The sequence below is a fragment of the Cebus imitator genome, unplaced genomic scaffold, assembly GCF_001604975.1.
Source record: "Cebus imitator isolate Cc_AM_T3 unplaced genomic scaffold, Cebus_imitator-1.0 Scaffold87, whole genome shotgun sequence".
NCBI lineage: Eukaryota > Metazoa > Chordata > Mammalia > Primates > Cebidae > Cebus > Cebus imitator.
This window is the reverse complement of record NW_016107402.1, coordinates 1,780,531-1,806,289: the sequence shown is the minus strand read 5'-3', so window position 1 is coordinate 1,806,289 and position 25,759 is coordinate 1,780,531. Positions and strand designations below refer to the sequence as shown.

Here is a 25,759-nt window from a genome sequence, read left to right as displayed (position 1 = left end):
AAAGAAAGAAAGAAAGAAAGAAAGAAAGAAAGAAAGAAAGAAAGAAAGAAAGAAAGAAAGAAAAGAAAGAAAGAAAGAAGGAAAAGTAGAGGCAAAGAGGAGAAGAATGTCCTCATTTTTATTTTCTGTTGGTTCTGGAATCTATGTTTCCCTCTGGCTTCCACAGTATCTCCAGGGTTGACTTTAAGGAAAGGAGGCAGCAATCCAAGCCAGTTCATCATCTAAAATTCAGGGCTCACTGCTTCTTTTAAAATTATGATTGAAGTATAATTTACATGCAGAAAAATGTGCAGGTCTTGAGTGTACAGTTTAATTAATTTTGACAAACATATTCCACAGTAAAACCAGTATCCCCAACAAGATTTAGGGCGTTTTGATCAACCCAGACGCTTCCGCCACGCCACACACCAGTCAATCCCCTTCAGAGGCAACCACTGTCCCAATTTTCACGACCACAAATTAGTTTCCACCTGTCCTCCTGCTCCATATGAAGAGAATCAGTCAGTATTGCTCTCTTTTATCTTGCTTCGTTCACTCAATCTGTTTGTTTGTTTGTTTGTTTGTTTTTACACAGGCTCTCACTCTAATGCCCAGGCTGCTGTGCAGGGGTGCGATCTCGGCTCACTGCAACCTCTGCCTCCCAGGTTCAAGCAATTCCCCTGCCTCAGCCTCCCAAGCAGCTGTGACTATAGGCACGCACCACCATGCCCGGCTAGATTTTTGTATTTTAGTAGAGACGGGGTTTCACCATGTTGGCCAGGATGGTCTCCTGATGTTGTGATTCACCCACCTCGGCCTCCCAAAGTGCTGGGATTACAGGCATGAGCCACCTCGCCCGGCCTAGATGACAGCATTTTAAAGGGAGAATGGGGGTAAGTGTGGGTAGAGGCGAGCAGGGACTAAAGGGAAAAATTACCAAGTATAAATGCAGTCAGCCAGCTGTGTCTGCTAGCTGGCGATCAGCAAGGTTAGGATTCTGTCTTCCCACAGAGACTGGGAGACAGAGGCCTTCCTGATAATCACATTTCAAAGGAATTGCTTTCAGGTCTTTGAGAAAGGAAAGCTGTAGGAGGTATACACACATCTCAAAGGGGCAGAGGAAGGAGTCTCAGTAGGAAGCCCTTTTCATGAATGCTTTGTGAAAGGGAGGTCAGGGGTCTATGTTAGGTGCTGGCTGCAACAAACAGTGAAGACTTTTGATAGTCCGGAGATGTTATTGACAGGAACTTAAAAAGGGGCTGGACAGTCCCAGAGATGCCGCCACAGGCTGCTAGAAGCCATGATAGGACTGGTCAAATCTCTTAGCACAGGGGTTTGGACAGAGCCATTAGGTGACAGGAGTTCCTGGCAGTTCTAACTACCATCACCCCAGACCCCAGTCAGGGACACTGACCTTGCCCTTGCTACTTGCCTGCCTGCCAACAACCTCTATTCTTGCCCATGAGCTGCCAAGAGCCTCACCAATAGTTGCAACTTACATCATATTTGACTTGGAGGCTCACAGTCTGCTGCTGGCAGAGGAAGGACTCAGCCCTCTTTGCAGCGTGGGCTCCTGGTGCTACAGTTCCATTAGCTTTTGTTGTTGTTGTTGTTGTTGTTGGCCAGGCTGGAGTGCAACGCCATGATCTCGGCTCACCACAGCCTTCACCTCGAGGGTTCAAGCAGTTCTCCTGCCTCAGCCTCCCAAGTAGCTGAGATTACGGGCATATGCCACCACGCCCGGCTAATTTTGTATTTTTAGTAGAGACGGGGTTTCTCCATGTTTGCCAGGCTGGTCTCGAACTCCCCACCTCAGGTGATCCGCCCGCCTCGGCCTCCCAAAGTGCTGGGATTACAGGCATGAGCCACTGCGCCTGGCTCCATTAGCTTTTATACCCAAATTAGTTTTCTTCCCCAGTGCAACCATGAGCCACCACCCATAAGTCCCAGCTACAGCCACACCCTGTGCAAAGAGCAACTGCCTACATCCCATCCAAGGCCCCACATCTGAGCCTAGCATGGCATATTCCTTCTTCTCCACTGTGGCTTCTCTCTCTGGAACACAATTCCACCTGTGGTGTGGCTCCATCCCCCACCAAACATGCCCAGGTAAATTTGACCCCCAAGTGAGGGCAAAGCTCACATTTTTTACCTGGTGCTCCTAGACCTGTGTAAAAACAGTTGTAACCACGCAGCCAGGTGCTGTTTTATACTGTTATCTAACATGGGTTTTGTTTCTGAATCTTTCCACCCATTTCAGAAGCAGGTAGGACATTTGAAGCTCATTCCCTCAGGAAGTGATGGGGCAGAACAAAGAGTCCATTCTTAGCTCTGGAGTTTCAAATAGACCTTTGAAATTTATACCAGAGAGCATATTTGTGGGGGGAAACAGGGTCAGGAATTGAATTTTTAAATTTAAAGCCTGGGCCGGCCGCAGTGGCTCACACCTGTAATCCCAGAGCTTTGGGAAGCCAAGGAGAGGATTGCTTAAATCCAGGAGTTTGAGACCAGCCTGGACAATATAGTGAGACTCAGTTTCTACAAAAAATAAGCAAAAATTCGCCAGGCATTGTGGAGCACCTGTAGTCCTACCTATTTGGGAGGTTAAAGTTCGAGGATCACTTAAACTGGGAAGTTTGAGGCTGCATGAGCCATGATCACGCCACTGCACTCCAGCCTGGGCAGCAGAGTAAGATCCTGACTCATAAAATAAAATAAAATCTGGCAGGGTGCAGTTGCTTATGCCTGTATCCTAGCACTCCGGGAGGCTGAGGCAGGAGGATCACCTGAGGTCAGGAGTTCGAGAGCAGCCTGGCCAACATGGTGAAAACTTGTCTCTAATAAAAATACAAAAATTAGCTAGGCATGGTGGCACACACCTGAAATTCCAGCTACTCAGGAAGCTGAGGTGGGAGAATCGCTTGAACCTGGGAGGTGGAGGTTGCAGTAGGCCGAGATGACACCACTGCACTCCAGCCTGGGTGACAGATTGAGGATCTGTCTCAACAAAAAATGAAATAAAATAAAAGCTAAAGCCTGAAAAAGTTTATGTCTCAATAAATTCAGTGTGATGAAGTAAGTACAGCAATTGCAGCTTCAAGACTGAGAGGACAGAGGCAAGTTGGGGGGGGACACTTAGGTGTCGTGTCACTGGGAAGGGGCCCTGTTCCATGTCGTGCTGGTTCCCTGGCCCATTTGCAAGGGTAAGAATGATGTCAGACCCCATCAAGACTCATTGAGGATCCAAGAGCAGAGAAGACCAAAGGCAGATGTTCTCGGAGGCTCCCACAGCTCAAGCTTTGGCCCCTTTACTTGCATTGGCCTCTCCCAAGGCCCTGGACCTAATTTCATATTAATGGTTTCATTGTCTTTTTTTTTTTTTTTTTTTTTTGAAATGGAGTCTTGCTCTGTCGCCCAGACTGGAGTGCATTGGCACGATCTCAGCTCACTGCAACCTCTGCCTCCCGGTTTCAAGCAATTCTCCTACCTCAGCCTCCCCAGTAGCTGGGATTACAGGTGCACACCATCACACCTGGCTAATTTTTATAGTTTTAGTAGAGCCATGGTTTCACCATGTTGGTCAGGCTGGTCTCAAACTCCTGACCTCATGATCCACCCACCTCAGCCACCCAAACTGCTAGGATTATAGGTGTGAGCCACCGCACCTGGCTAATGGTTTCCATTTTCTTTAAAGAAGACCCCTAGAACTGCATAAGCTTCAGGATCTGCCCCTGAAGAGGACCCGAGCCTCGCTTCCTCAGAAAGAAGCCCAGGACACTGGCCTGTTGGATGTAAGACCACAAAAAGCAAAAACACCCTGGCTGAAACCCCAGATCAAACAGCTCTCAGCCAAAGCCCCAGCTGACCGCAGTTGCAAGTGATCTCGGACAAGACCAGCGGAAGAACCATCCATCAAATAGCTGACCCACACAGTCCTAAGCAAATAAGAAGGTTATTGTCAGAAGCCGCTAAATCCAAGACTGTGTTGTTATACAGAAATAGATCACTGATGCAGTGAATTTGGACAAGTCATCAAAAAAAAAATCTTTTTGGATGAGTCACTTCATTCACTGAAAATAATATTTACTGGGAAAAAGAAGTGAAGGGCGACAGAATACGCCACCACAAAATATGCCATTTTGGCTTAAGAATTATTTTGAGCCGGGCGCGGTGGCTCAAGCCTGTAATCCCAGCACTTTGGGAGGCCGAGGCGGGTGGATCACGAGGTCAAGAGATCGAGACCATCCTGGTCAACACGGTGAAACCCCGTCTCTACTAAAAATACAAAAAATTAGCTGGGCATGGTGGCGCGTGCCTGTAATCCCAGCTACTCAGGAGGCTGAGGCAGGAGAATTGCCTGAACCCAGGAGGCGGAGGTTGCGGTGAGCCGAGATCGCGCCATTGCACTCCAGCCTGGGTAACAAGGGCGAAACTCCGTCTCAAAAAAAAAAAAAAAAAAAGAATTATTTTGAGTTAAAGGCGTGAACACTGACGCTTTTTCTTTCTGAAAGCAAATCCCCAGTGAAAGTTGCTCTTTCAGGCCAGTCCAATGGCTCATACCTATAATCCCAACACTTTGGGAGGCCAAGGCAGGAGGATTATTTGAGTCCAGGAGCTCAAGACCAGCCTTGGCAACATGGTGAAACCCCGTCTCTATTAAAAATACAGAAATTAGCCGGGCATGGTGGCACATGCCTATCATCCCAGCCACAAGGGAGGCTGAGGCACAAGAACTGCTTGAACCCAGGAGGCAGAGCTTGCAGTGAGCCAAGATCACACCACTGCACTGCAAGTGCGGTGGCCACTGCAAAGGCCACACAGCAAGACTTCATCTCAAAAAAAAAAAAAAAAAGATGGGCTGGATACAGTGGCTCACGCCTATAATCCCAGCACTATGGGAGGCTGAGGCGGATGGATCACTTGAGGTCAGGAGTTTGAGACCAGCCTGGCCAACATAATGAAACCCCCCCTCCTACTAAAAATACAAAAATTAACCAGGCATGGTGGCAGGCACCTGTAATCCCAGCTACTCGGGAGGCTGAGGCAGGAGCATTGCTTGAACTCCGGAGGCGGAGGTTGCGGTGAGCTGAGATCATGCCACTGCATTCCAGTCTGGGCGACAAGAGTGAAACTCCATCTCCATCCCCCACCCCCCGCCCCAGCCACAAAAAAGAAAAATATCCTGTGTTAGCAGGACTCTCAAAGGCAAGCTCTGAATATATCAACTGGAATGGCAAAACAGAAAGATGCTCTCCCAGTACCTAAGCAAAGCTATCCTCAATCCTAAAGCTGGGGAGCCCTGGAGTACCCTCCCCAGAAGTCTTTCTTACCCAGGATTCAGTGTGCACAAATTCAAAGGCTGAGGGAATGAGTAGGTTTCCTAACTCAGTTCTCCATGCCAAAGTTCATCCTCCTACAGGCTGAGAGCAGGCTAGAACTATTTCAGGCCCAACGTCAACATCCTTGAGTCGTTCTTATCTGGAAACAGTGGGGAGGTTGCCAAGGCAACCATTCCCAGGCCCAGCCCTGGCAGCACTCCAAGGCACACAAATAAAGCCATTAGAATGTGGTGCAGGGCTCAGGGTGGGATAGCTAGAAAGTTGCCAAGTTTCCATGAAAACCAACAACATGAGGCCTCAGGTCCTGGAAGATGTCAGTAGGGAAGCTTGGGTCCTCACAGTGTCTACCCAAGGAAATATAACACATTCCTCAATAGCACATATGTGTGTGCACACAGGATCACATGCACACAGCCTGCTTGGAGGACAGCGACACTGCTTCTTGAAAAAGAGGGTTGTGGAAAGGAGAGTACTGACCTTAGAGCCAGACAGAGATTCCAGTGCCCACCCTGACAATTCCTGGGAACCCCAGGCCAGTTTCTGAACAAATCCTCATGGCCACCTCCCTTGCCTTCTCCATGTGTTTGCTCCAGGGTCATCTTTACAAGACATTCCCAGGTCTCTCTCTCTCTCTCTCTCTTTCTTTCTTTCTCTTTTTCTTTCTTTCTTCCTCTTCCTTCCCTTTCCTTTCCATCTTTCCTCCCTCCCTCTCTCCCTTTCCCTTCGTCCCTCCCTCCCTCCCTCTCTTCCTTCTTTCTTTCTTTTCTTCCTTCCTTCCTTTTCTTTGTTTCCTGGACAAAGAGTCTTGCTCTGTTGCCCAGGCTGGAGTACAGTGGTGCGATCTCAGCTCACTGTGACCTCCACATCCCAGGTTCAAGCGATTCTCCTGCCTCAGCCTCCCAAGTAGCTGGGATTACAGGCATGTGCTAATTTTGTATTTTTAGTGGAGATGGGGTTTCACCATGTTGGTGAGGCTGGTTTTGAACTCCTGACCTCTAGTGATCCACCCTCCTCAACCTCCCAAAGTGCTGGGATTACAGGCGTGAGCCACCTAGCCCAGCCACCCTAATTACTTTAAATAAAATTGCAGGCTGGGCACAGTGGCTCACGCCTGTAATCCCAGCACTATGGGAGGCCAAGACGGGTAGATAGCTTGAGGACAGGAGTTTAAGACCAGTCTGACCAACAAGATGAAACCTCATCTCTACTAAAAATACAAAAGTTAAGCCGGGCGCGGTGGCTCAAGCCTGTAATCCCAGCACTTTGGGAGGCCGAGGCGGGTGGATCACGAGGTCAAGAGATCGAGACCATCCTGGTCAACACGGTGAAACCCCGTCTCTACTAAAAATACAAAACATTAGCTGGGCATGGTGGCACGTGCCTGTAATGTAATCCCAGCTACTCAGGAGGTTGAGGCAGGAGAATTGCCTGAACCCAGGAGGCGGAGGTTGCGGTGAGCCGAGATCGCGCCATTGCACTCCAACCTGGGTAACAAGAGTGAAACTCCGTTTCAAAAAAAAAAAGAACAATTTTCATGGAATCTTACTTTCTGCCTGGGTAGGGGTATACCTGACACCTGAGCCCAAGAACTTATCTGTGTCCTGGTCCTGCAAAACTACTAGACATTAAGCCAAGTGTGGTGGCTCATGCCTGTAATCCCAGCACTTTGGGAGGCCAAGGCAGGTGAATCACAAGGTCAGGAGTTCGACACCAGCCTGGCCAACATGGGGAAACCCCTTTACTAAAAATACAAAAATTAGCCAGGCATGGTGGTGAACACCTGTAATCCCAGCTACTCGAGAGGCCGAGGTAGGAGGATTGCTTGAACTTGGGAGGCAGAGGTTACAGTGAGCCAAGATTGCGCCACTGCAATCCAGTCTGGGTGACAGTGAGACCCCGCCTCAAACAAACAAACAAACAAAAACCACTAGACATTAAAGACAATGGAATCAGAGATTCAGTCCACAGAAAATTTTGCCCTAAATGTTTGTTAGGAGACCGTGTAAATGAACTAATTCATTAACAGGAAAGCACATCTCCAAAAACATAAAGATTTCAACAAGCAGGAAATGTTTCACCTGTAAAAGGAGAGAACAGGTTATTTCTTGCAACCTTAACACATAACAGGTGGTGTGTTAGGCACCTGACATGTCTTTTGCCATTTCCTTCTGTGTCAACCTTATAAGTAAGATAGTTAAAAATGAAGAAACTGGCCAGGTGCAGTGGCTCACACCTGTAACCCTAGCACTTTGGGGGGCCGAGGCAGGCAGATCACTTGAGGTCAGGAGTTCAAAACCAGCCTGGCCAACATGATGAAACTCCATCTCTACTAACAATACAAAAAAATTAGCCAGGCATGGTGGCAGGCGCCTGTAATCCCAACTACTTGGGAGGCTGAGGCAGCGGAATTGCTTTAACCTGGGAGACAGAGGTTGCAGTAAGCCAAGATTGTGCCACTGCACTCCAGCTTGGGTGACAGAGCAAGACTCTGTCTCAAAAACAAAAAAAGAATGAAGAAACTGAGGCATAGAGGTTACGAAAGTGGCCTAAAGTTTCACAGCAGTAATAGGTGCAGCAGGAGCTGAACCCAGAATCAATCAAGCCCTGAAGCCTGTGTTCTTCCTATTGTCCCACCCACCTTCTTTGAAAACTCATATAAGAAGCCTCTGCCAAACTAGGGAGTTTGGATGTATCTGTAAAATACATTCTAAATGCAATGCAATTCTAAAAATAAAAAAGTAACTGAGTGTAAGTATTTGGGATCTACTAAGGAAGCAGAAATTATTCCTGCCAGAGATAAATCAGAAAAGCTACAGAGAGGAGATGGCACTTCCTCCTGGCCTAAATGCCAGGAGACTCGTATTCCATTAACTCATCTTCACAGAGTTTATCGCTGGCTTTTGGTTCTGACACATGACTGTGAACAGCAGTCTCTACTTATATGAGTTTTCCATCTTGTCATATTTTCAGCAGGTCATTCCTTTGGGATCCTTTATTTTTATTTATAGCCTTTTGCATCATGTGATTGCAAGACTTTCCCATGTTCTGGCAACAGGCAGTGTCTGGGGGATGGGAGTCTCTAAGCACTACAAATCTTTAAGAAAGAGGATCTGGGGCCAGGCAAGGTGGCTCATGACTGTAATCCCAGCACTTTGGGAGGCCAAGGAAGGTGGATCGCGAGTTTCGGAGTTCAAGACCAGCCTGACCGACATGATGAAACCCCGTCTCTACTAAAAATACAAAAAATTAGCCAGGTGTGGCGGCACGCAACTGTGGTCCCAGCTACTCAGGAGGCTGAGGCAGGAGAATTGCTTGAACCTGGGAAGTGTAGGTTGCAGTGAGCCGAGATCACGCCACTGCATTCCAGCCTGGACAGAGCGAGATTCCGTCTAAAAAAAGGGAAAAAGAAAGCGGGTATGGAATTTTCTCCAGCACAGAAATCTGCAAAGTCTAACACAGTCTAAAATCAGGGACTATATCTAGTAGTGTGCCGGAATCAGCTTGAACCAACTCTTATGTTCAGTTACTTCAGGTAGCTTGAAATTAGATAAGGTAGAATTATTTATACCACAGAAACTGACAAATGTTATAAATCAAGAACTTTTTTTGTTTTCCTCCTAAGGAGCCAGTTGTTAAACATTTACCCGCACATAACTGGCTATACCAGGTCTCCTGAAGCCCTGTCTATTATAAAAGAGCAGAAAGAATCCTGGATTCAAAGTCAGAAAACTTGAGTTTTAGCCTGGCACCATTCTTAACTCACTGTAAACCTTAGACAAGTCATTTCATCTCTCTTGGCCTCAATTTCTTTACCCAGGGGAATTGGCTGAATTCAAAACCCAGGATCACCAGGTCAGAAGTGATTTCCCAAAAAAGAAAACAGCTTGGAGATGCTTCAAGCTGCTTTCAATATTCTAAAAAGAAAAAAAAGTAAACCATGCATTAATCCTCTGGTAAGTCCACATAGGTTAACTTAATAAATAAATTCTGTTTGATGCTTAAAATATTTCAAAATATGAAACTCATGGAGAAAAAGATAGTAGGAGGAGTCAGCCCTCTGTTCCCCTAAATCCAGTGAATTGACCACCTGAAATGAGACAGTCATTGCTTGTTACTGATGTTTCAGTGCTGAAGAAAACACTGCCCTGCCCTTGGGAAATTTACAGATTAGGGAGGCAGATAGACAGGCAAGTGTGCATCATAATAAAGAGAATCCATGCTCCACTGGGGTAAGAACTGGGCTTGAAGAGAGCATATAGCAGGGGCACTAACTGTTCGGAGGAGGCTTCTTGGCAGAAGGGACATCAAATGGGAATTAAAGCCCAGAGGTCAGACTGGGTGTGGTGGCTCATGCCTGTAATCCCAGCACTTTGGGAGGCTGAGGTGGGCGGATCACTTGAGCTCAGGAGTTTAAGACCAGCCTGGCCAACATGGTGAAACCCGTCTCTACTAAAAATACAAAAATTAGCCAGGTGTAGTGGCAGGCACCTGTGGTCTCAGCTACTATGGAGGCCGAGTCAGGAGAAACTCCTGAAACCAGAAGGCAGAGGTTGCAGTGAGCTGAGATCGCACTACTACATTCCAGCCTGGGCAACACAGCCAGGCTCCATCTCAAAAAATTAAAATAAAAAAAGCCCAGTGGTCGGACAGTAGGAACAATGGAGTTGCAGTCATTGAGAGCAACCAAAAAAAGTCTGGTACAAGTTGATGCTGAGAAGGCACATAGGGCCTTGTGTATCACGTAAGGGAATTCAAAATTTATCCTTAGCGTCCTGGGAAGCCACTGAAAGGTGTGTGAACAGGTGAGTAATTTGAGCTTTAGAAAACTCATTCAGGCTGTTGTGTGGAGCATGAATGGAAAGGAAGCTTCCACTGGAAGCTCAGAGACCAGTTTTAGAGGCTCTTACAGCAAAATGAGAGCCTGGTGACCTGGAGAGTGGATGGATGAGAGGGTACACTAGGGCTGCAGGAACAAAATGCCACACACTGGGTGGCTGAAAACAACAGAAATGTATTGTCTCACAGTTCTAGAGGCTGGACAGTCAAAATCAAGGTGTCAGCAGGGCCTCCGCCCGCTCGAGACTCCGGGTGGAATCCTTCCTCCCCTCTTCTTAGCCATCTCACGCCACTTTCTACCTGGGCCATCACATAGGACATTCTCCACCTATGTCTTCATGTCGTCTTTTGATAAGGACATGAATCATGCTGGATTGAGAGGGCAGACCCCCTCGCCTCCTTCAATTTCGCCTCCTTCAATTTCGCCTCCTTCAATTTCGCCTCCTTCAATTTCGCCTCCTCCCTCCCCCTCTTCCAGAGGGGAAGGAGGGTGAAGAAGGGAAAAAAAAAAAATACCAAAGAGCTGGGAAAATGACTCCCTTTTTAGTTCCCAGCGTCTCTGCTATCTGTTAACCTTGAAAGAGCTGCAAATGAATGTTATTCCTGCCAGCTGAAGCCCGGCACTGAGTCACGCCCCCACATCTCCAAGACCATGCTCCCTCCTGGAAACCTCTCTGTCAACAAACAACTTGTTACTTTTGTCTTGCCTCTGTAAGCCCCCTCCCCTTCTCATGCTGCATACGAATTAGCAAATCAATGAAGCCAAAAGATTGTAAGGTCGGACGTCCAGCAATTGGACAATGACGTAGTTCTGCCTCAGTTTCCCCTTTAGCATTGTAAGCCTATAAAAGGGGAGAGAAGCTGCAGCTTGGGGAGCTCGGTGGATGAGGCTGTAGCCCCCCACAGCTCCCGGCCAAATAAAACTCCACTTCCTTCCTAGTTCGCTGTTCGAGATGTTTGCTCCCCACCGCTCCTGCTACACAATGACCCACTCTACTCCATTATTACTGTCTTAGATTATTAGGGCTTCCATAACAAAATGCCACAGACTGGGTGGCTTATAAACAACAGAAATTTTTTTCTACAGTTCTGGAGTCTGAGAAGTTCAAGATCATGGTATCAGGGCTGGGCATGGTGGCTCACACCTGTAGTTCCAGTACTTTGGGAGGCCAAGGCAGGCGGATCACTTGAGGTCAGGAGTTCAAGACCAGCCTGACCAACATGGTGAAACTGTCTCTACTAAAAATACAAAAATTAGCAGTGTGTGGTGATGCACACTTGTAGTACCAACTACTCAGGAGGCTGAGGCAGGAGACTTATTTGAACCCAGGAGGTGGAGGTTGCAGTGAGCCAAGATCACGCCATGGCACCCCAGCCTCAGCAACACAGCAAGACTGTCTCAAAAGAAAAAGAAAAAAAAAAAAGATCAAGGTGCCAGCAAATACAATGTCTGGTAAAAGTCTGATTTCTCACAGAGCCTTCTCACTGTGTCCTCACATGTTGGAAGGGGTCTATTTCATGAGCACACTGATCCCATTCTTGAGGGCTCCACCCTCATGATCCTATCATCTCCCAAAAGCCCCCCCACCTCCTGATGCCATCACCTTGGGCATCAGGCTCTCAACATATGCATGTGGGAGGGTGAATATTCATTCAGACTATAGCAACGACTTCATCTTAACTAATCACGTCTGCAACAATCCTATGTCCAAATACACATTGTGTGATGATGGGGGTTAGGATGCAACCGTAACTTTTTAGAGCAGGGCGTGGTGGCTCACGCTTGTAATTTCAGCATTTTGGGAGGCTGAGGCAGGTGGATCACCTAAGGTCAGGAGTTCAAGACCAGCCTGGCCAACTTGGCAAAACCCCATCTCTACTAAAAATATATAAATTAGCCAGGCATGGTGGCAGGCACCTGTAGTCCCAGCTACTCCGGGAGGCTGAAGCAGGATAACCACTTGAACCTGGAAGGTGGAGGTTGCAGTGGGCTGAGATCGTGCCACTCCAGCGCAACAGAGCAAGACTCCGTCAAAAAGAAAGAAAAAAAAACATAACCTCATAACCTTTTAGGTGACACACTTACCTTGTAATAGAAAGAGATTTCAATCCACAAAAGTTAGAAATTGGTTTATAACCTCAACACTTTGAGAAGCCAAGGTGGGAGGATCACTTAAGCCCAGGAGTTTGAAGATATCCTGGACCAAATAATGAGACCCCATCGCTAAAAAATTAAAAATTAAAAAATTGACAGGTGCTGTGGCTCATGCCTATAATCCAGCTCTTAAGGAGGCAGGGGCAGGAGGAGAGCTTGTGCCCAGGAGTTTGAGACCTGCCTGGGCAATATAACAAGATTTCGTTCTCCACAAAAAGGAAAAAAACAAAAAGACAAAAGAAAAAAATTAGCAGGACATGGTAGTGTACACCTGTAGTCCCAGCTACTGTACTTGGGAGGCTGAGGTGTGAGGATCACTTGAGCCCAGGAATTTGAGGCTGCAGTGAGCTGTGATCATGCCACTAACTCCAGTCTGGTCAACAGAACAAGCCCCTGTGCTTAAAAAAAAAAAAAAAAGATAGATAGAAATCAACATTCCCTGAAGCCTTAAGTTCATATGTCCCATGGCCACGTCCTCAAGGAGGCTGAGGAAGACATTACTTTTAACCAGCACATTGTTACCCCACACAAAATCAGGGCTCTCTATTAAAAAGAAATAAAGGCAGAGGTTGCAGTGGGCTGAGATTGTGCCATTGCACTCCAACCTCAGCAACAGAGCATGGCTCTGTCTCAGAAAAAACAAAAAGTAAAAGAAATAGAGAGAGTGAGTAAATTTGAGACAGGAAATCAGCAGTTTCCGCCACGGTCCTCCCTTTGGCTAGCCAACATTCAAACACATCATCTTCCCATGAAGAAAATACATTTGGTGGCAGGGCATGGTGCCTTACACGTGTAATCCCAGCACTTTGGGAGGCCGAGGCGAGTGGATCACTGGAGATCAAGAGTTCAAGACCAGCCTGGCCAACATGGTGAAACCCCATCTCTACTAAAAATGCAAAAATTAGCCGGGCATGGTGGCGCCTGCCTATAATCCCAGCTATTCAGGAGGCTGAGGCAGGAGAAATGCTTGAACCCAGGAGGTGGAGCTTGTAGTGAGCCAAGATCGCACTACTGCACCCCAGGATGGGAGACAGAGCAAGACTCCATCTCAAAATAGAAAAAAGAAAAAGGAAATGCATTTGCCTCCCCCCACCACCACTCCCACCAAGGGATACAGCAACAAAGTTACAACCAGTTACTAAATCCAGCTCAAAGTCCAGGGTCTCTAGAGGATTAGGGTCAAGATGTGGCTTCTCATGACCAGGGATCTGTAAGCTTAGAGACAATCTATCTCTCCCTAACAGGATAAGTGCAATAAAAACTCCCTTTGGGAAAAAGAGAACATGGCAAATACTCAGCTGTCTCCAGTCCACAGCACTTGTACAGTGCTGCAGGGCAGAAATAGTGGGGACTTGCTATCCCCGCAGTAGAGTTCCTTGGCTGGCCGATCTATAGCCCCTAGTTCTGTTCTCTGGAAGGATTCACCTGGCTTGCTATTCCCCATGGCTGCATCTGGGGAGGGCACTGTGTGGAAGGCCATTCCTGGAGGCTGACGAGCTTTAGCAGACCTCTCCTGCCCATATAGATCAGGCCCCATCAATTGCCTTGGGACTGAACAGTCACAGGCTATGCTGGATGGGGCAGGATCAACTCAGCCTGCAGCTTTGAAAGCCATTTATCTCTGCCACCATCCTTACCAGGACAATGATTTCCACTAACACTGAGTTCACTGTGGTCCAGTGCTGTGCCAAGTGGGTCCATATGCCTTATTTCATTTCATTCTCCCTCTCTTCCTTTAGGTCTCAGTTCAAATGGCAGCTCCCCTCTGAACCTTCTCTTTAGTGGAGTGCCACCTTTATTCTCTATCCTAAACCCTTCACAGAACATACATCAATGTATAATTATTTTATTCCACTTACTTTTAGTTGAATGAGTGTTGAACACCAGTAACCACTCTCCAAGGTAGTTACCATTATTATCTTATTTTACATCTAATAAAATTTAAACTCAGAGATTAAGTGCTCTAATTTGCCAAAGATTGCAGAGTTAGTAAGTGGCACACCTGACACGGGAGCCCAGACATACCTGACTCTAAAGCCCATGTTCTTAATAATACCACTTCTGAAAACCTTCAACACATGAGAGGAATGGCCAGGAATTAGGGAGAGGCAGAACAGAGAGGAGTATATCTGGGTCATAGCAGAATGGAAAGACCAAGGGACTTTCTACTAGAAATGGTTCAGAATTAGCCCTGAAAAGGAAAGAGGAATCCTTACCCACTTCCTGATCCCAGGTATTTCAGAAGTGGACAAGGAATGGCATCCTTCTGAGAGCGCTACAGAGAAATCTCAGATGATGTCTGTGTTTCCATCAGGCACAGAAAGGTAGAAACAAGAGTTTCATGAAGAGCTCACATTCCAGAAGGGTTTGCATAGCATGAGATGAGCCTTCAGCAGGTGGAGGGGGAAGCTCTGGAGGAAGAAAGCAATGGGAAGAGGCAACATAGAGTAGAATGGAGAGAAGGCTATAAAAGAAGAGGTTCGTGCTGGTAATCCCAGCACTTTGGGAGGCTGAGGCGGGCAGATCGCCTGCGGTCAGGAGTTCGAGACCAGTCTGGCTAACATAGTTAAACCCCATTTCTACTAAAAATACAAAAAATTAGCTAGGCGTGGTGGTATGCACCTGTAATCCCAGGTATTCCGGAGGCTGAGACAAAAGAATCGCTTGAACCTGAGAGGCAGAGGTCGCAGTGAGCTGAGATCACACCATTGCACTCCAGCCTGGACAACCAGAGTGAAACCCATCTCAACAACAACAAAAAGAGCTCATAGTGCAATAGAGGGTATTATAGATTACAGGAATGCTTATATTTGGAGCATTAAATCAAGGATTAGAGGATTACGAGGGAGGGTAAATCCAACTAGCCACAACATTTGCAAAGAATCTGTCCTGGCAGTCTGTTAATGGGCAGGGGAAATTCAGAGCATTCTGGAAGAAATCAGTCTGCCCTAAGTTGGTAATGTTTTTGAAGACACTCTCATCCAGGTAAACTGATCAGTGATTGTTCTATTGAGTCCTAAGGACTCTATCAACAGTTGAACAAAGAAGAGGGAGGGTAGGCGACAGAGCGAGTCTCCCATCTCAAAAAAAAAAAAAGAATGCTATCACTTAAAAAATGTGGCTCTTGGTCAGGCGCAGTGGCTCACACCTGTAATCCCAGAACTTTGGGAGGCTGAGGCAGGAGGATCACGAGGTCAGACTGGCCCCGTCTCTACTGAAAAATACAAAAATTAGCTGGGCATGGTGACTCGTGTCTGTAATCCCAGCTACTTGGGAGGCTGAGGTAGGAGAATTGCTTGAACTGGGGCCCTGGAGGCGGAGGTTGCAGTGAGCCGAGATCGTGCCACTACACTCCAGGCTAGGCTACAGAGTAAGACTCCATTTCAAAAAAAAAAAAAAAAGTGGCTGTTTATTTTTTTCATTTTTTTATTTTTTATTGAATTTTAGGTTTTGGGGTACATGTGAAGAACAAGCAAGATTGTTGCATAGGTATACACATGGCAGTATGATTTGCTGCCTTCCTCCCCATCACTTATATCTGGCATTTCTCCCCATGCTATCTCTCCCCAACTCCCCACCCCCACGTCCCTCCCCTATTTCCCCCCGACAGACCCCAGTGTGTGATGCTTCCCTCCCTCTGTCCATGTGTTCTCATTGTTCAACACCCACCTATGAGTGAGAACATGCGGTGTTTGATTTTCTGTTCTTGTGTCAGTTTGCTGAGAATGATGGTTTCCAGGTTCATCCATGTCCCAACAAAGGACAGGAACTCATCGTTTTTGATGGCTGCATAATATTCCATGGTATATATGTGAAATGTGGCTCTTTAAAAAAAGAGTGAGTGGGCATGACTCAGGCCTCCAGGAATGTGTCAGCAATGACCTGCATTGATTTCTTTCTTTTTTTTTTTTTTTTTTTAAGATGGGGTTTCACCATGTTTGTCAGGCTGATCTTGAACTCCTGACCTCAGGTGATCCGCCGGCCTTGGCCTCCAAAGTGGTGGGATTACAGGCGTGAGCCACCGTGCCCGGCCTGCATTGATTTATTTCTAATGTGATCATATAGCACAACAGAGATAAGCCTGAAAGTTTCTGGACAAGAAATACTATGTTTATTCAGCTCCGAAACTCCAGAATATAACAGATTCCTACCGCATATACTAGAAGGTGGCTCACTAAATTCTTGTTGAAGAAATAAATGAACAAATTATATATACTGTTTATACCACTTGTGATGGCGTTTAGCACAGCCATATAGCAGTATAGAGTACTATAGAGCATTCAAATTCCAGATTAGATCAATAGGCCCCTCTCCCCACAAGAATAATCCCTGAAATAGACTTCGTGCAGTGGCTCATGCCTGTAATCTCAGCACTTGGGAAGGCTGAGGCGGGTGGATCACCTCACGTTGGGAGTTCGAGACCAGCCTGACCAACATGGAAAAATCCTGTCTCTACTAAAAATACAAAAAATTAGTCAGGTGTGGTGGCACATGCCTGTAATCCCAGCTATTCAGGAGGCTGAGGTAGGAGAATTGCTTGAACCCGGAAGACGGAAGTTGCGGTGAGCTAAGATCGTGCCATTGCACTCCAGCCGGGGCAATAAGAGAAAAAGTCAGCCTCAAAAAAAAGAAAAGAAAGAAAGAAAGCCGGGCGCGGTGGCTCACGCCTGTAATCCCAGCACTTTGGGAGGCCGAGGCGGGTGGATCACGAGGTCAAGAGATCTAGACCATCCTGGTCAACATGGTGAAACCCCGTCTCTACTAAAAAAAATACAAAAAATTAGCTGGGCATGGTGGCGCGTGCCTGTAATCCCAGCTACTCAGGAGGCTGAGGCAGGAGAATTGCCTGAACCCAGGAGGCGGAGGTTGCGGTGAGCCGAGATCGCGCCATTGCACTCCAGCCTGGGTAACAAGAGCGAAACTCCGTCTCAAAAAAAAGAAAGAAAGAAAGAAAAGAAAATCCCTGAAATACAGCAAACTTTTATCATAATGAAAGTAGCTCATAGATCACAAATGAATACATTTAATGTAAGGAAGAAAATGAAGATTACTTACATGACTGAGAAAATATTCAAGGTAAACTGATATTTTCACTGAAAACCTTCTTTATTTGAAATGCTGGTTTTGGAACTGAGCCTGCAATTTCTCTAGACTACATTTCCCAAGGCACTCAGTGCGACACTAGACCTTCTGTTTAACACAGCAAAGCTGATGCTATAAAACAAAGTGCAGCCATCATCATTAAGTAAAAGTGTTAAGCAAAGGCAGTAATATTTGTGGTTTAAAAGTTGCCTCCTGAATTATGCCTCCATTGCCAATGTTAATAAACCCCTTTAAAGACACGCTAAAGGCTGGGCATGGTGGCTCATGCCGGTAATCCCAGCACTTTGGGAGGCCAAGGCGGGTAAATAACCTGAGATCAGGAGTTCAAGACCAGCCTGGCCAACATGACAAAACCCCATCTCTACTGAAAATACAAAAATTAGCTGGGTGTGGTGGCAGTTACCTGTAATCCCAGCTACTTGGGATGCTGAGGTGGGAGAATCTCTTGAACCAGGGAGGCAGAGGTTGCAGTGAGCCAAGATTGTGCCACTGCACTCTAGCCTGGGTGAGGATGCATATCTGCACCAATAGGACGCAGGAGGGGCTGAGCAACGTCCTGGCTGCCAATGAGGAAAGCTGCTGCTAAGAAAGACTGAGTCCCTTGCCCTGCCCTCTACCTGAAATAAAGAACAGCTTGACGGGGCAGGGGGGTGGGGGGGAAAGGCTGAACACAAAATGGTATAAAAAGTATATTCTTTTTTATTTATTTTATTTTTATTTTTTTGAGATAGGGTGTGGCTCTGTCACCCAGGCTGGCATGCAACAGTGTAATTATAGTCCACTGCAGCCTTGAATGTCTGGGCTCAAGCAATTCTCCTGCCTCAGCCTCCAAAGTAGCTGGGACTACAGGTGCATGCGACCACACCCAGCTAATTTATTTTTTTTGTGTGTGTGGAGATGGATCTCACTTTGATGCCCAGGCTGGTCTCAAACTCCTGGCCTCAAGTGATCCTCCCATTTTCATTTCCCCAAAGTATTGGTTTTATAGGCATAACCCAGCATATCCAGCACCCAAAAGGTACATTCTTAAATTTGACGAAAAATGTGCAAAACTTCAATCCTGAACACTCTGGCAGAACATCACTAAGAAAAATTAAAGAAGACCTAAATAAATGGAGAGATATACCATATTCATGGATTAGAACACTCAGTACTGTTAGAATGCTTTAGTTACCTTAAGACCACAAATGCCCATCATCAAAAATTCATTGTTCAAAATGGTTGCTTACCTTTTACATTATTATTTTTTTTTAAGATGGGGTTTCACCATGATGGCCAGGCTGGTCTTGAACTCCTGACCTCAGGTGATCTACCCACCTCGGCCTCCCAAAGTGCTAGGATTACAGGCATGAGCCACTGCACCCGACCACATTTTACATTATTAACATCTGAAAAGTATAACCATTTGTATTAAACTTAGTTTGTTTCTAGGTAAGCTTAACAAAAAATTAGTTTCTAAACCCATGAAGGAGGTGACCAGAGCTAAGATTATAGGTTTCTTACTGAGGGAGTATCCTAGCAATGAGCAAATCTCTTTGTTTTTGTTTGTTTGTTTGTTTGTTTTTAAAGACGGGGTTTCACCATGCTGGTCAGGCTGGTCTTGAACTCCCGACCTCAGGTGATTCGCCCGCCTTGGCCTCCAAAGTGCTTGGATTACAGGCGTGAGCCACCACACCAGGCCAAGCAAATCTCTTTGACTCTTTTTTAGCTTTAACAGTCTGAGATTAAGCCTCAGCCTCAGAGATAGAAGTCATATGTGAAATAATTTCTCAAGATGATATTCCTGAAATAGTCCTTAGGGCAAGAAATCTTCCATTTTCTCACATGTAAAATGAGATGAATTCCTATGTTGAGCAATAGGGCTATATTACAGATAAAGTCAGATCTTCAAAACAATGGAAAGAAAATCACTGTTAGTAATTTTTACGTGAAAATCATTCCCAACATTAAGAGTCAAGTTTAAAAGGAAGAATGAGCAAGGAAGACTGAAAAGGAATGTCTGGTAGAATGGGAGGAAAAACCTATGTGGTATCCTACAAGCCAAGTGAAGAAGTCTGTACAATTTGTCTCTCTCTGAAATTTCTACCAGAGTGCAGGTCAGGTGAGAGCAATAGCACGATCTACCCCATTGGTTACCCAGAATGTTTTGTCCCTCTACCTACATTTAACTTTTTCTTTTCCTTTTTTTTCAGATAGAGTCTCATTCTGTTGCCCAGGCTAGAGTGCATGGCAGTGGTGCCATCATGGCTCACTGAAGGCTTGACTTCTCAGGCTCAGGTGATCCTCCTACCTCAACCTCCTGAGTAGCTGAGACTACAGGTCACTCACTGTGTTGCCAAGGCTGGTCTTGAACTCCCAAGCTCAAGGGATCTGCCTGCCTTGGCCTCCTAAAGTGCCAGGATTACAGGCATGAGCCACTGCTCCCAGCCTATATTTCACATTCATACAACAATTAAAACTACTGTATGCTTTCCTCCTTAAGAGTATGCAAATAAATAATCTCTCCCACAGATACATTCTCTTCCTCAAAAATGTGAGATATAAAATCCACTTCTGGTTGAGCACGATGACTCACACCTGTAATCCCAACACTTTGGGAGGCTAAGGCGGGTGGATCACCTGAGATCAGGAGTTTGAGACTAGCCTGGCCAACACAGTGAAACCCTGTCTCTATTAAAAAAAAAAAAAAAAAAAAAAAATAGCCAGGCATGGTGGCAGGTGCCTATAATCCCAGAAGGCTGAGGCATGAGAATCACTTGAACCTGGCAGGCCGAAGTTGCAGTGAGCTGAGATGGTGCCACTGCACTTGAGCCTGGGTGACAGAGTGAGACTCCATCTCAAAATAAATAAATTAATCAATTAATTAAATGAAATCCACCTCTGAATATATCTCTGGCTGAAGCCAAATCATCTTTTAGCCCAATCACAATCCCATCTGGATATTCAATAACTCAAAGACTAAGTTGAAGTTAGTTATCAACACTGCCTCATCTTATAATGTTGTTGTACATAAACCTTCGGAGGCTCCCTGTTTATCTTCAGATTATATATAGTCAAAATCCATCTGGCTGTGGTAGCTCATGCCTGTAATCCCAGCATTTTGGGAAGCCAAGGTGAAGGGATTGCTTGAGCCCAGGAATTCAAGACCAGCCTGGGCAACTGGTGTTATAAGTAAAATTTTGATGCCACAAAAGAGATAGCACTCGAAGATAAATCGTCTCAGCAAGGCAGTTTACTTCTATAGAAGGGTGCAGTGTACAGATGGAGCATTGCAAACCACACGCTTGGACAAGGGGAAAGGGGTTCTTATGCCTGATGGGGGTCGTCCCCAATGCTGTATTTTTCCCCTATTGGCTAGGGTTACAGGCACAAGCTAGACTAATCCCAATTGGCTATATTAAAGAGAGCAGGAGTCAGAGCTGCAGTGGCAGGGTGGGTGTTTTGGCGAGAAGGATGGTTACTGGTGGGTCACAGCAGGTAGCCAGGGGTGACCTAGGTCAAAGAAGGTGATCGGAGTAGGTGACTGGAGCAGGTGACCAGGATGAGTCAGGACGGAGCTGGGGGCCAGGGGAACAGATGTGAACTACTGATTAGAACCAGTGGAGAAGGCTGTTTACTGGAATTACAAGGAAGTTGAACTTTAAAATAGAGCATTTAAGAATAAGATAGCTGAACATACTGACACACTGATTCTTTGAAGAGAAACTCGGAGTTCACTATAACAATAGGGAAACCCCATCTCCGCAAAAAATTCTTTTAATCCTAGCTGGGCATAGTGGCACACCTGCAGTCCCAGCTACTCAGGAGGCTGAAGCAGAAGGCTCATTTGAACCCAGAAGTTCAAGGCTGCCGTGAGTTGTAATTGCACCACTGCACTCCAGCCTCGGCAACAGGGTGAGATCCCATCTCAAATAAATAAATAAATAAAGTCTCCCACATTTGGGGTTTAAGGATCTACCAAACTAAACCAAAGTCCTTTCTTTTCTTTTTCTTTTTTTTTTTTTTTTTTTTCAATTAGCAACAATCGAGCCTCGGATAAACGTCATTGACTACAATATTGCCACTGCACAAAGCTCAATCTTCCTTTCATAACTTCTTACTACTGATTAGATTGATCTATATTTCATTTACCAAACACCCCTTGTAAATTTCTCCCTTTAAGCTTTTGAGCTTGTCATTACTCCCACCCAAAATGCTTTCCCCATTCTCTTTTCTACCTCCTCTGCTCTAAACCTACCCATTTTTCAAGGCATAGCTCAGGTTCAATTTCTGCACACAGCTCTCTCCCAAAGGCACCAGTCCTCTGGGATAAACTTACCCCCCTTGAGTTTGATTCTTCCTGGCTTTCCCACAGCACTTAGTGGCACAATGCCTCCCACATATCCATTTACTGACAAATACCTGGCTGTGCCGGATAGGGAAAAGGAATTGGCAATGCATAGCTGGCTATTAATTTAAAACCCAAGGCACTTAATGCCCAACATCAGCTTCCTGTAGTCTCCCATCATCCCCACTCAGGCTCTGTTTGATTCTGAATTAAAATCTGAAGCAGCATATCAATTCACCACAGCAAACTTCGAATGAGTTCAGCTGGTCTTCAGAGACACTGTTCTCAGATTACTACCAAGCTAGCAACCTGGTTGAGGTCATTAGCAAACCACACTACTTGCCAGCTAACATCAAGTCAAAGAGCAAACAAAATGCTTTCAAAGGAGCATTTCTCAACAGGAATTGTTCACCCTGAGGAAACATGCAGGACATTGAAGAGCAAAGACCCAGAACTCAACAAATTCCTGCTTAGCCGTCCTGGGTTTGCTCCTCACAAAGCCTAGAAGATGCAAAGCAGTTGCAAGTCTTCCTTCTCTCTAGGGGTTTTAAGATGTGATTTGGAAAGGTAACTCCTACCAACAATGAAATTTTCATAAACACAAAGGGCAATTAGCAAAGAGCCTCAACACACAGTTCTTGTCCCAGTTCTGCTCTGGATGAACCTTGTATTTTCCCCTCCCTGGATCTTAGTTTTCCTACCTGAAATAGGAGGGAGTTGAACTAGATCATCTCCAAGGACCCCTCCAATCATGAAATTCAAAAACATCTTTTATTGTTTTCTGCTTTCCTTGTTACAAGATGCCCAATTGTTCATTGAAGACCATTACTGTCTGTTATCTTGGAGGCTACTAGCTGTTATCTTGGAAGCTACCATGTATGACTGTTAAGAGTCGTGCACTGAACAAATCCAGAGAGTGCCATTCACATTACAGCCTATGCAAAATATATTACCGTGTTGAGCAGTGTGCAACCGGAATATCCATCTGGAATGCAGTGGTGTGATCCATGGCTCACTGCAGCTTCAACCACCCAGGCTCAAGCGATCTTCCCGCCTCAGCCTCCCAAGTACATGGGACTACAGGCATGTGCCACCATGCCCAACTAGTTTTAATTTTTTTGTATTTTTTGTAAAGATGAGATTTCACCATGTTGCCCAGGCTGGTCTTGAACTCCGTGCCTCAAGCAATCTCCCCACCTCCGACCCCCAAAGTGCTGGGATTACAGGCATGAGCTACCACATCCAGCCTCTTTTATCTTCTTTTTTTTTTTTTTTAGAGACAGAGTCTTGCTCTGTTGCCAGGCACCAGGCTGGAGCGCAGTGGTGCGATCTCAGCTCACTGCAACCTCCACCTCCTGGGTTCAAACAATTCTCCTGCCTCAGCCTCCCGAGTAGCTGGGACTACAGATGTGTGCCACTACACCCAGCTAATTTTTATAGTTTAGTAGAGACGGGGTTTCACTATGTTGGCCAGGATGGTCTCGATCTCTTGACCTCATGATGCGCCCGCCTCGGCCTCCCAAAGTGCTGGGATTACAGGCATGAGCCATTGTGCCCGGCCCCTCTTTTATCTTCTTAATATCCATTATTTCCTTACCTTGGTTCCTGCTGGCAGAGCCGAAATTATATTAATATGTAGTACTGACTGACGCAAGTACTCTCTTAATAACTAACTCCTAAGTATGCACATTAAATGAGAATAATAATAATGTTAATATTTATTGACATTTGTAAATATGTATTGATCACCCATCATGTGCAGGATGCTTGACATGTATTACTACATTTGTTCCTTATGAAACCCTATTAGGGGCCGGGCGCGGTGGCTCATGCCTGAAATTCCTGCACTTTGGGAGGCCAAGGTGGGTGGATCACGAGGTCAAGAGATCGAGACCATCCTGGCCAACATGGTGAAGCCCGGTCTCTACTAAAAATTCAAAAATTAGCTGGGCGTGGTGGCACGAGCTTGTATTCCCAGCTACTCGGGAGGCTGAGGCAGGAGAATTGCTTGAACCCAGGAGGTGGAGGTTGCAGTGAGCCATGGTCTCACCACTGCATTCCAGCGTGGCTCCCGGCGGCGGAGCAAGACTCTGTCTCAAAAAAAAAAAAAAAAGAAATCCTATTAGGTACAAATTACTATCCTTATCTTTGAATGATGACATAGTTTGGATGTGTGTCCCCTCCAAATCTCATGTTGAAATGTGACTTCCAGGCCGGGCGCGGTGGCTCACGCCTGTAATCCCAGCACTTTGGGAGGCCGAGGCGGGTGGATCACGAGGTCAAGAGATCGAGGCCATCCTGGTCAACATGGTGAAACCCCGTCTCTACTAAAAATACAAAAAATTAGCTGGGCATGGTGGTGCGTGCCTGTAATCCCAGCTACTCAGGAGGCTGAGGCAGGAGAATTGCCTGAACCCAGGAGGCGGAGGTTGCGGTGAGCCGAGATCGCGCCATTGCACTCCAGCCTGGGTAACATGAGTGAAACTCCGTCTCAAAAAAAAAAAAAAAAAGAAATGTGACTTCCAAAGTTGGAGGTGGGCCTGGTGAATGGCGTGGTGCCATCCCCATGGTAATGAGTTCTTGTTCTGGCATTTCGCACAAGGTCTGGCTTTTGAAAAGAGCCTGGCATCTCTCTTGCTCTTTTTTGTCTCACCATGTGACATGCTGGCCTCCCTTTGCCTTCCACCATGTTTGGAAGCTGCCTGAGGCCCTCACCAGAAGCAGATTTCAGCACCACACTTCCTGTACAGCCTGTAGAACTATGAGCCAAAACAAACCTCTTTTCTCTATAAATTACCCAGCCTTGGGTATTCCTTTATAACAATGGGAATAGACTGACACAGATGAGAAAGCTGATGCTCAGGGACTAAGTAAATGGCCAAGCATCCATAGCTCTAGCTAGAAAGTGGCTGAGACAAGGACTCAAACCCATCTCTGACTGCAAAGCTCATCTTCCTTCCACTCCACTATCCATTAGAGAATCTTCTCTGTGCTCCGTGATCTCCCTACAAGCTTGGCACCCTTGTGACATCGGTAAACAAGTGCAAGTAACTAGATAATTCTGTTAACTGGAAACAAGGGTAATGTCGCAAAAACACACTGAAAAGAAAGTCATGACGCTCCAATTTCCATTCCGATGTTGTCACTAACTAAATAGCATGCTTACCTCTCTGTGGGTCTCGGTATTTTCATCTGTCAAATGGGGTGGTGTCTTAGGACCATGTTAGAATATTTAAATATCAGTAATTCCTGTAGCAATAAACAATTATTTGCATTCTCTTTTTTCAGTTTATTAGTCTTGTTGTCGAAGCTGGATTCTTTTTTTTTTTTTTTTTTTACAGCTGGACTCTTGTAACACTCTTGTGACCACTTTAGGAGAGTTCCCTGTGGCCCCTGCTTCTTCGTGGTCCAGCTCTGCTAGGTTAGGAAAAGGGGCATGGGATTGGTGATGCCTCAATCAGGCCCACATCTTAGCTGCAAGGGAGGCTGGGAATACAAGCATCTGCTCTATGGCATCCATGCCTAAAGGAATTTCCCATACTGAGCATGGGGTTTAGTTGGGCAGGAAAAAGAACTACAAATGTTTATATAGCTGTTAACTGTGGATATTGGGGAAAATGCTCAGCTAAAAGAAAAACAATAACACCTGCTTCATAGGATGAAAGCCCAGGAGGCAAAGGCAAACCCAGATCCAGCCTCCCTGTCTCTCCAGGTGTGGCAGGATGGGAAAAGCGGATACTGGTCTCCCATGAGAGGACTGAGATGGTCGTAAGAAGTATGAGCAAAGGTGATAATATTTTGATCCTCAAGGCAAAGACCTAAGCTGATACGCCCATCTGAAGTGAGAATAATATAGAAGCCATTTCTTCCCAGCAGTTACACTGAGCAAAGAGGAAGAGTCAGACTTAAATAAAGAAAAAACACATCAGCCGGGCGCGGTGGCTCACGCCTGTAATCCCAGCACTTTGGGAGGCTGAGATGGGTGGATCACGAAGTCAAGAGTTCAAGACCAGCCTGGCC

At 46.0% G+C, this 25,759-nt stretch overlaps 1 non-coding gene across 1 annotated transcript; it reads right to left on the bottom strand.

Moving 5' to 3' along the window:
- Positions 1-21,344: 21,344 nt before the first annotated feature.
- LOC119472142 lies at positions 21,345-21,487 on the bottom strand. Its single transcript, XR_005201256.1, has one exon. It is a non-coding gene; the product is annotated as a U4 spliceosomal RNA (small nuclear RNA).
- Between the last annotated feature and the right edge of the window lie 4,272 nt (positions 21,488-25,759).